Source organism: Crinia signifera, chromosome 1 (assembly GCF_055691185.1).
Source record: "Crinia signifera chromosome 1, ASM5569118v1, whole genome shotgun sequence".
NCBI lineage: Eukaryota > Metazoa > Chordata > Amphibia > Anura > Myobatrachidae > Crinia > Crinia signifera.
Window position 1 is genome coordinate 17,130,053 of NC_139217.1, and position 7,858 is coordinate 17,137,910.

The 7,858-nt window shown below is 52.1% G+C and overlaps 1 long non-coding RNA gene across 1 annotated transcript; it reads left to right on the forward strand.

Annotated features, from left to right (window-relative positions):
* The first annotated feature begins 1,068 nt into the window (after positions 1–1,068).
* LOC146025592 (uncharacterized) lies at positions 1,069–7,199 on the forward strand. The gene is made up of 3 exons (XR_014454246.1): positions 1,069–1,198; positions 4,677–4,845; positions 7,059–7,199. It is a non-coding gene; the product is annotated as an uncharacterized LOC146025592 (long non-coding RNA).
* Positions 7,200–7,858: the final 659 nt, after the last annotated feature.

A 7,858-nucleotide genomic window follows, 5' to 3' on the forward strand; every position in this document is an offset into this window, starting at 1 on the left:
AGCTGTGGCTATGTTATAGTGGGGGTGGGGGACGCTGTGTGTTTATTAGCCCTGACACTGTTCTTAATACAGTTTAGTAGGGTCCGTGGTGCCGTGCCAGAGGTGGCTGTAAAATGAGTGACATCACCTAATTTATTCACTGCACTCCGTGCACTGCCGGGAAATTCAAAAAGTGCTTTCTGTGGGGAAGGGCTCAGAGAGCTGGGCTGCCAGGTGACTATTCGGTCCTACAGCAGGTGGTATATGGCAGGAGTGCTGTCTTCCCGCAGCATCACCAGTGTCCTGTCCCCCTGTGATTCCCTAGCAGCATCCGCCTTCGCTTGTCCCCCTGTGATCCCCCACAGCATCCCCAGTGTCCTGTTCCCCTGCAGCATCCCTGGTGTCCCGTCCCTCTGTGATCCCATGGCAGTATTCCCAGTGTCCTGTCCCCCTGGCAGCATTCCCAATGTGCTGTGCCCCTGTGATCCCACGCAGAATCCACCATGTCCCGTCCCCCTGTGATCCCCCCACAGCATACTCAGTGTCCTAGTCCCCTGTGATCCCCTGGCAGTTTAGGCGTACGCATGGGGGTGCACATGCACCTAATAATGACCCCCCCCCCCCACACCCGCTGCACAATTTTATAGGAGACAAGCCGTGCAACTGAACGGGGTGCTGCACAGCTTGTCCCCGCTGTTGCATGGGGGAGCTGACACGGCTTTCACAGAGCCTGTCACTTTCAGGAGAGAGAGCAGTGGGGACGGAGTTTACAGGGAGGGAATGCAGAATTACATGGGAGTCAGGGGGCGGAGCTACATGGAAGTCGGGGGCGTGGCTACACGGGAGACAGGGGGCGGGGCTAACCTGGCTCAGGGCAGCTACTACTGGCCTACTGCCCAGTGTGCCCACATTGCTGCTGCTGTCGTGAAAGGAGAAGAGGGACAACTCCACATCCTTCCCTGTCACTTTCAGGAGAGAGAGCAGTGGGGACGGAGTTTACAGGGAATGCAGAATTACATGGGAGTCAGGGGGCGGAGCTACACGGAAGTCAGGGGGCGGGGCTACACGGGAGTCAGGGGGCGGGGCTAACCTGGCTCAGGGCAGCTACTGGCCTACTGCCCAGTGTGCCCACATTGCTGCTGCTGCTGTCATGAAAGGAGAAGAGGGACAACTCCACATCCTTCCAGTCCAGGCATGGCTATAAGATTACCTTAAGCAAGTGAGTACTACTGTGTTTTTTTTCCCCTGTGAAATGAAGTATGTAAGGTGGGTTAGCATTAGGCTGGAGGAGGGAGGGTTAGATTTAGGCACTAGAAGGGACATAGAGTCAGGCTGCTGGGGGGCTTAGAATTAGCTGGTGGAAAGGGAAGGTTAGGCCGCAGGGCAAGTGAGTGCATCTGTGTGAAAGCCTGCAGGCCGCATGGTGAGGTAGTGCATCAGTGTGATTTAGCGCAGGCCGCAAGGTGAATGAGTGACAGAGCGCAGGCCGCTGAGTGAAGGAGCGCGTCAGTGTGATAGAGTGCAGGGTGATGGAGCGCGTCAGTGTGATTTAGCGCAGGCCCCAGGGTAAGGGAGTGTGACAGAGTGCAGACCGCTGACTGAGGGGGCGCATCTGTGTGATAGAGTGCATGCCCCAGAGTGAGGGAGCACGTCAGTATGATAAAGCGCAGGCCGCTGGGTGAGGGAGCGTGTTAGTGTGATAGAGCGCAGGCTTCAGAGTGATGGAGTGTGTCAGTGTGATAAAGCGCAGGCTGCAGGGTGAGGAAGCATGTCAGTGTGATACAGTGCATCGGTGTGATAGAGAGCAGTGTGATAGAGCTCATGCCCCAGAGTGAGGGAGCATGTCAGTGTGAAAGAGCGCAGGCCGCTGGGTGAGGGAGCGTATTAGTGTGATAGAGCGCAGGCTTCAGGGTGATGGAGTGTAGCAGTGTGATTTAGCGCAGGCCGCAGTGTAAGGGAGTGTGTCAGTGTGATTTAGTGATGGCCGCAGGGTGAGGAATCATGTCAGTGTGATAGAGTGCATCAGCATGATAGAGAGCAGTTTGATAGAGCGCAAGCCGCAGGGTGAGGGAGTGTGACAGAGCGCAGACCGCTGAGCGAGGGAGCGCGTCAGTGTGATATAGTGCATGCCCCAGAGTGAGAGAGCACGTCAGTGTGATAGAGCGCAGGCTTCAGGGTGATGGAGCGCGTCAGTGTGATTTAGCGCAGGCCGCAGGGTAAGGGAGTGTGACAGAGTGCATGCCACAGAGTGAGAGCACGTCAGTGTGATAGAGCGCAGGCTTCAGGGTGATGGAGCGCATCAGTGTGATTTAGCGTATGCCCCAGGGTAAGGGAGTGTGACAGAGTGCAGGCCGCTGGGTGAGAGAGCGTGTTAGTGTGATAGAGCGCAGGCTTCAGAGTGATGGAGTGTGTCAGTGTGATAAAGCGCAGGCTGCAGGGTGAGGAAGCATGTCAGTGTGATAGAGAGCAGTGTGATAGAGCTCCTGGCCCAGAGTGAGGGAGCATGTCAGTGTGATAGAGCGCAGGCTTCAGGGTGATGGAGTGTATCAGTGTGATTTAGCGCAGGACGCAGAGTAAGGGAGTGTGTCAGTGTGATTTAGTGCAGGCCGCAGGGTGAAGAATCATGTCAGTGTGATAGAGTGCATCAGCATAATAGAAAGCAGTTTGATAGAGCGCCAGCCGCAGGGTGAGGGAGTGTGACAGAGCGCAGACCGCTGAGCGAGGGAGCGCGTCAGTGTGATATAGTGCATGCCCCAGAGTGAGGGAGCACGTCTGTGTGATAAAGCGCAGGCCGCTGGGTGAGGGAGCGTGTTAGTGTTGATAGAGAGCAGTGTGATAGAGCACAGGCCGCAGGGTGAGGGAGTGTGACAGAGCGCAGACCGCTGAGCGAGGGAGTACGTCTGTGTGATTTAGCGCAGACTGCAGGGTGAGAGAGCGTCAGTGTGATATAGTGCAGGCTGCAGGGTGAGGGAGTGTCAGTGTGATTTAGCGCAGGCGGCAGGGTGAGAGAGAGCGTCAGTGTGATATAGTGCAGGCTGCAGGGTGAGGTAGCATCAGTGTGATATAGTGCAGGGTGAGGGAGCGTCAGTGTGATATAGTGCAGGCTGCAGGGTGAGGGAGCGTCAGTGTGATATAGTGCAGGCTGCAGGAGCGTCAGTGTGATATAGTGCAGGCTGCAGGGTGAGGGAGCGTCAGTGTGATATAGTGCAGGGTGAGGGAGCGTCAGTGTGATAGAGTGCAGACCGCTGAGTGAGGGAGTACGTCAGTGTGATAAAGTGCATGCCCCAGAGTGAGGGAGCATGTCAGTGTGTTATAGTGCCGGCCGCTGGGTGAGGGAGTATGTAAGTGTGATATAATGCAGGGTGAGGGAGCGTCAGAGTGATATAGTGCAGGCTGCAGGGTGAGGGAGCATCAGTGTGATATAGTGCAGGCTGCACGGTGAGGGAGCGTCAGTGTGATATAGTGCAGGGTGAGGGAGCGTCAGTGTGATATAGTGCAGGGTGAGGGAGCATCAGTGTGATATAGTGCAGGCTGCACGGTGAGGGAGCGTCAGTGTGATATAGTGCAGGCTGCAGGGTGAGGGAGCATCAGTGTGATATAGTGCAGGCTGCACGGTGAGGGAGCGTCAGTGTGATATAGTGCAGGGTGAGGGAGCGTCAGTGTGATATAGTGCAGGGTGAGGGAGCATCAGTGTGATATAGTGCAGGCTGCACGGTGAGGGAGCGTCAGTGTGATATAGTGCAGGCTGCAGGGTGAGGGAGCATCAGTGTGATATAGTGCAGGCTGCATGGTGAGGGAGCGTCAGTGTGATCTAGTGCAGGCTGCACGGTGAGGGAGCGTCAGTGTGATATAGTGCAGGGTGAGGGAGCATCAGTGTGATATAGTGCAGGGTGAGGGAGCGTCAGTGTGATATAGTGCAGGGTGAGGGAGCGTCAATGTGATATAGTGCAGGGTGAGGGAGCGTCAGTGTGATATAGTGCAGGCTGTAGGTGTAGGGAGCGTCAGTGTGATATTAGTGCAGGGTGAGGGAGCGTCAGTGTAACATAGTGCAGGCTGCAGGGTGAGGGAGCATCAGTGTGATATAGCACAGGCTGCAGGGTGAGGGAGGGCGTCAGTGTGATATAGTACAGGCTGCAGGGTGAGGGAGCGTCAGTGTGATATAGTGCAGGCTGCAGGGTGAGGGAGCGTCAGTGTGATATATTGCAGGCTGCAGGGTGAGGGAGCGTCAGTGTGATAGAGCGCAGGCCGCTGGGTGAGGGAGCGTGTTAGTGTGATAGAGCGCAGGCTGCAGAGTGATGGAGTGCACCAGTGTGATTTAAACAGGCCGCAGGGTGAGAGAGCATGTCATTCTGATAGAGAGCAGGACACTGGGGGAAGGAGATTGCTCCATCTACAGCTCCCGGCTGATGCTGTTGCTCTGCGCAGTTAAGTTAGGTAAACTGTAATATTTGTCTCCAACATCCTGTCCCACTTGCGTATGTCACTCACACACCCACTCACACACCACTGTCACCCATATGCCACTATCACTCACTATCACTGTGTGGCATAATGTGTAATGGGTATTACAGTGTTTGGTATAATGTGTATCGAGCATTTCGATGTGTTGCATAATGTGTAATGAGCATTATTTTCTCTCTCCCATTGTCCCCCCTTCTCCTCTTTCTCTCCCCTACGCTCTTCCATCTTCTACGCAGGAGGGTCTGCACCATGACCGCTGTCCTGCTTCAGCCGGGTCCTTGATGCTGCCAGGGTGCTGCTTCAGCTGCTGGGCCCAGGAGGGTTCTCGTTGCTACTGCCGTCCTGCTCCAGCTGGGTCCAAGAGGGTCCAAACTGCCGCCAGAGTGTCGCTACACCCACCACACAGTAAGAAGCACACCAGCACTCGGACATCTCCCCCATCACTGACCTGACATCTGTACCCCCCCCCCCCCAATTACTAACTTGATAGCTGTATCCCCCCTGCCCCACCCATCACTGACCGCTGCAGATTCTGCCCCTGAACCGGCACCCCATCACTGCATGACCTGAAAGCTGCACCATCATCCCCTTCCCCCCAGCCGTGAAAGTAGAAGCCTCAACACCCACCAGCACTTACAGCAGCAACGCCATCCCCATCCTCCCCCCAGAAGTGACAGTAGAACCCCCAACAGTTATGTCTTTCCCATTGGGCACAATGTGCAGTTGCCTAGGGGCCCTAGGACCTAGGGGCCCACCCCAATGGGGAAGACAGCACTGCCCCGGGGGGCTGCTGCGGTTGGAAGACAGTGGGTGCTGGGACCTTGTAGCGCTGTTTGCCGAGCAGCGTGGCAGGAAGCGCTGCTGATTTTTAAAAGACTGGCTGGACACAGATAAGGTTTTTCAGAAAATTACAGGGTTTTTTAAATTTAGTGAAATTTTCCCCATAATAAAGATATAGCATTTCAACTTGTTGCACTTGCACAGTGGCCACCAGTGTATACTTAGAGAGACTTCACTAAAAACGTGTACCAAGATGGCTGATTTTATTACAGTACAGAAAGAGACACTGGCATTGTCTATCCCCTCTTGACACAATGGCAACCATTACTTTGTATACCGTTACACTGTATGCATGGGGCTCAGTTGTCACATTCCCACTCCCCCTCCTACACATGTCCCCTTCCCATACATATATACACCTCCTCCCCATATACACATCCTACTTCTCCTACACATGTCCCCTTCCCATACATATATATATACCCCCTCCCCATATACACGTCCTACCCCTCCTACACATGTCCCCTTCCCATACATATATACATCCCCTCCCCATATACACGTCCTACCCCTCCTACACATGTCCCCTTCCCATACATATATACACCCCCTCCCCATATACACATCCTACCCCTCCTACACATGTCCCCTTCCCATACATATATACATCCCCTCCCCATATACACGTCCTACCCCTCCTACATATGTCCCCTTCCCACACATATATACACCCACTCCCCATATACATGTCCTACCCATCCTACACATGTCCCCTTCCCATACATATATACACCCCCTCCCCATATACACGTCCTACCCCTCCTACACATGTCTACTTCCCATACATATATACATCCCCTCCCCATATACACATCCTACCCCTCCTACACATGTCCCCTTCCCATACATATATACACCCCCTCCCCATATACACATCCTACCCCTCCTACACATGTCCCCTTCTCATACATATATACACCCCCTCCCCATATACACATCCTACCCCTCCTACACATGTCCACTTCCCATACATATATACACCCCCTCCCCATATACATGTCCTACCCCTCCTACATATGTCCCCTTCCCATACATATATAAATCCTCTCCCCATATACACGTCCTACCCCTCCTACACATGTCTACTTCCCATACATATATACATCCCCTCCCCATATACACATCCTACCCCTCCTACACATGTCCCCTTCCCATACATATACACATCCTACCCCTCCTACACAGGCTCTGTAGCTCCTGCACCTTTAATACAGGAGAGGGCGTGTTGGAGGAAGCTGTGTAGGAGGTTCAGCGTGTAGTGTCCGATCCTCTATGGCACAGGGCCTTATTCTAGTTCACTCTTTCTGATAAAAACCTTCTTAGATGGACAAAACCATGTGCAATACAGGTGGGGAAGATATTACTTGTGCAGATTGAATCAGATTTGGGTGGGGTTTTACTTCAAAGTGAGATCTATATTGCAGTGTAAAAATAAAGCAGTCAGTATTTTCCCTGCACAGAAACAAAATAACTCACCCAAATCTAATTCTCTCTGCACATTTTACATCTGCCCCTGCAGTGCACATGGTTTTGTCCATCTAAGAAGGATTTTGTCAGAAAGAGTGAACTAGAATAAGGCCCACAGTCCCTTTTAACCAATAGGACATTTATCCCTATTGTTAGGATATATCACAAGGCAGTTATGAGATAACATTAGAATCTAGATAAAATACACATATGCCTGCACACTAATAGAGCTTAAGGGTATTTACATGCGCACGATATTGTATTGTTTTGTACATTTTATGTATACTTTTTTTTTATATATATATCCGCAGTGTGCACTCTGACAGCGTCGCGTTGCCCTAGCAACCAAAGAAGCCGGAGGTCTCCCATACCCGCCGGAAGACAGTGTGGGTAACAGAAGTGGTCAGAGGAGAGTTCCGGCGACGGAGGATGTGCGGGAGACATGCCGGTAAGTTATGTTTAAAATTTGCACTTTGTCACTCTGCTAGTTATCCTGACGAAGGAGCCACGAGCTCCGAAACGTAGAAATAAAGCTTCACTGATTTCACATGTGTAGGAGGGGTAGGATGTGTATATGGGGAGGAGATATATATATAGATCTCCTCCCCTCCACATGTCCCCTTCTTCATAAATTGTTTGCTCCGATGCCTTCCAATACATAGTATAGCATATGGAAAAAAATGGCGGCACTCGTAGACTTGTAGTGAAAAACTTTCTTTTATATAGTCATAAAAATGGTGCAGAGTACAACGTACATACATACATACATACATGTCATAACCCTCCTATATATGTCCCCTTCCTATACATATATACACCCCCTCCCTATATACACATCCTACACCTCCTACACATGTGCTGTGCCAGCAGTAACCCTGGTGATGGTGTTGTTACTAATGCCTGTTAGGGGGGAGGGGGGGGGCACTGTTACGCCTAATCATGTGCTCCTAGAGAGTGGCTTCCCTGCCATCCAAACTGGGTGTCACACTCATATACCCGGTACTCTTATTAGTCATGTGAAACACACTTATTAACACTCTGTAGTGTATACCAAGTTGTTTCTTGTGAAAAGAATGTCTATGGTTAGTCTTTATTCTAGCACCCGCTATCT